Source organism: Elephantulus edwardii, unplaced genomic scaffold (assembly GCF_000299155.1).
Source record: "Elephantulus edwardii isolate Elephantulus edwardi_28Jun2011 unplaced genomic scaffold, EleEdw1.0 scaffold00174, whole genome shotgun sequence".
NCBI classification, from domain to species: Eukaryota; Metazoa; Chordata; class Mammalia; order Macroscelidea; family Macroscelididae; genus Elephantulus; species Elephantulus edwardii.
In genome coordinates, this window is record NW_006399924.1 from 2,530,834 (window position 1) to 2,534,195 (window position 3,362).

Consider the following 3,362-nt stretch of genomic DNA (forward strand, 5'->3'; position numbering starts at 1 on the left):
GATGACCTGGCAGTACTTCTTCATGCTGCTGAAGTCCTTTTCTAACAGCTTCTTGCCATCCTCATCCTGCCATTTCTTGCAGTACTTGGTAAAAGCCTTCTTCTTAGATTTGTGTCAGTTCTTGTAGAAGCGCCGTTTGCATTCATCACTGATGTGCTCTGCAAAGACAGTCTTGAAAGTGCGGAGGCCGCGAGGGGTTTCCACGTAACCCACGATGCCCACAATCACCATGGGAGGCGTCTCCACAATCGTCACCGCCTCCACCACTTCCTTCTTGTTCACCTTGGACCCCGGCCTGTCCACCTCCTGCACGATGTGGGTCATGCCGGCCTTGTAGCCCAGGAAGGCCGTGAGGTGCACGGGCTTGGTGGTGTCATCCTTGGGGAAGCTCTTCACCTTCCCGGTGCCGGCTGCTGCGTTTTCGAGGCAGGAAGCCCAGGAACCCGTGCCTGGGGGCTGAGAACTTCCTGTGTGACATCCTGACGTCGGTTTCCGCCGGTAGAGCAAGAGACCACTCTTACCTCCTATTTAGTAGGAAGAAGAGACCCACTGAGGTAAGGCATTTCAATTACACAGGAAGAGACAGATGTCAGAGAAGGTGTCAAAGTGGCAGGGGTCTTACAGCTTAGATAACCTTGCCTGTGGGTGCGTTGGCTATCCTGCATGACTTTTTTCCTGGCTAGCACAGTTCACACACTAGATCTAGTTTTAGTTTCATTTAGTTCCCTGACACTTTGCTTTGGACAACCCATGCCCCTGCTGATGCCCTAAGCACAAACTTACTTTGCTTATTGGGTATTTAATTATTGGCCAGAAAGCAATTCTACTAAGGTCTCTGAAAGCAGAGACCAGGAATTCTTGATGAAGACTATAGGACAGAGGGTGCCCCTGCACCCCTTTCCCTATCTATCTTACTCTATTTCTTACTTTCTTTCTTCTTCCTCTTCCCAGTCGCCCTCTTTTCCTCCTCCTCCTGCTTTGTCTCCTCCTCTCTTTCTTTGTTGCATGAAACTGTTCACGATTGTCTCATGGATTAACTAGAAAAGAAATACTGAGAGATTTGATCAGTAGTCAGTGAAAATGACAATGGTTAAAGATAAAACTGGTCAATAACTAAACATTAACAGAAGCATAAAATATTCTTGGCCAAATTTACAAAATGTGATTAGAAAGAACTGGTCACAAGAGGAAACTTACTATAATTGGTAGAATGTTGGGGGGACTAAAAACTGATGGGTGAATGAATCAGTTTTGTGATCTAAAATTTAAATGGAAGAGAACTGTCGCCAATGAAAATAATTCCAAGAATACAAAAACAAACAAACAAAAATATTGGAACCTGTTTTTCTATATTGCATGGAAAATTGATTAGAAACCAGACTAAAGTAATTCCTTTTGAAAAGTAACTTGCCTGGTGAAAATTCCCCAGTGTTTCTGTCTTCTGTCTTCCACTTCCATGTCAGGGACCCATTTGGCTTGTGGGAATATGGGTATTGTATTTACTGGTGGCATCTATGGGTGATTAGGGACCCTTTTTTGTATCTGATTAACACAGAGAACAACTCCAGCTCTAAATATTGAGCCTGGATTCTGTCTCCATACCTAGGAACCTCTTACCTCCCTGCTCATGGCATTCTCTATCAATTTTATTTTTCAGGTCCACTCTCTTGCTCTCCATTAAATGTTTTTGTTCCCAAGGGATCTAGATCCAGCTTGCTTCTCCTTCCACAGCTTTCTCCTGAGCAATTTCAAACCATCTCATAGGGTTTCTACTGCCTTTGAGCCAATTACTACAAAATTGGAATCTTTAACTGGAACAGTTATGCTTCTTAGCTTCAAACAGCCAAACTCTGATTATCTTAAGCAAGAAAAAGAATTTATTAGAAAGATATTAGTTTTCTCAAGAATTGATGAAAAAAAACTGAAGGGACTAGGTTTAGAAAATGAGCAAGAGGGGCAAGGAAAGCTGGGAGGCCAGACTCCAGCCAGGCTCACACCATGGGGTAAACTAGTTAGGACCTACTGTCCCCACAGGAGGCACAATTCAGCTGCTATGGATATCAGACCACACAATTGAACTGACTGAGTGAATTCTAATTGTCCTTATCCTTGGGGTCACTAAAAGTCCTAGGATTTTAGCTGTGCTTTGGCCAAGCTACTTATGCTCCAGCTGGCAAGGGGCAGGGGGGTGGATGGCAGGGAGGTTGGGAGAGGGGAAAGGAGAGGTAAGATGGGGCATGGAAGGGAGATCAAGTATCTGGCCTTGATTGGAGGTGGGGACCCCTTCTCTCATCACAATTCATGTAGTGCAGATTCTGCAAACAGAGGAAGTGGGTTCAGGGTTGTGGAACCATAAAGCTGAAAATATTTACCATCTGTCTCCTTAAATTTTTTCTTTATTTTAATAAAAGTTTACAGAGACTTTGGATTTCCATCCATTCACTGTTGCACACTTTCCTCCCTGCCCACCCGTCCCCCCAAGTTTGCTACCCAAGTCCACTCCACTATGCAGCCTTCATTCTGGACTCCTGTCATGACAATAATACCTAATCATATATTCCTCCTAAACAGTTCTCTCCCTCATCTGTTTCAATGCAGTATACCTTATTTATCCCCTCTTAATTTCCCAACTCCCATGTCAGTACTGCTTTACAACAGTGGCACTATGTAGTATTTGTCCTTTTGTGACGGAGATATCACTCAGCATAAAGTCCTGCAGGTTCCTTGTTTTTCAACGCAGCATAGGATTCTATTGTGTGAATATACTAAATATTCTCTATCCATTCATTTGTTGATGGGCACTTGGTTTGTTTCCAGCTCTTTGCTATTGTGAACAAAGTCGCAATAAATGTGGGTGTGCATATGTCTGCTTGGGTGGCAGTTATGGTTTCTTTAGGGTATATTCCCTGTACTGAAATTGCTGGGTCAAATGATATTTCTGTTGCTAACATTTTGAGAAAGCACCATACTGCCTCCCATAGTGGTTACACCATTTTACACTGCCAACAACAGAGTTCCAGTTTCTCTGCAACCTCACCAGCATTTGATGTTTGCTATTCTGTTAAATTTTGCTATTCTAACTGCGGTGAGATGATATCTCATAGTTGTTTTGATTTGCATCTCTCTTAGAGCTAGGGATTTTGAACATTTCTTCATGTGTTTGTTGCCCATCTGAATGTCTTCTTTGGTGGTCTGTTTATATCTTGTGTCCATTTTGCAGTTAGGTTGTTTACCTTTATCTTGTTGTGGTGCTCAAGTATTTTATAAATTCTAGATATAAGTCCCTTATCTGACAGTCACTACCAAATATTTTTTTCCCAGTCTGTGTCTTTGCTTTTTAACCTGTTGGAGAATTTTTTTTT

General features: G+C 42.7%; 1 pseudogene; it reads right to left on the bottom strand.

Moving 5' to 3' along the window:
* LOC102873842 overlaps nucleotides 1-478 on the bottom strand; it is a 34,191-nt pseudogene extending 33,713 nt beyond the window's left edge.
* Nucleotides 479-3,362: the final 2,884 nt, after the last annotated feature.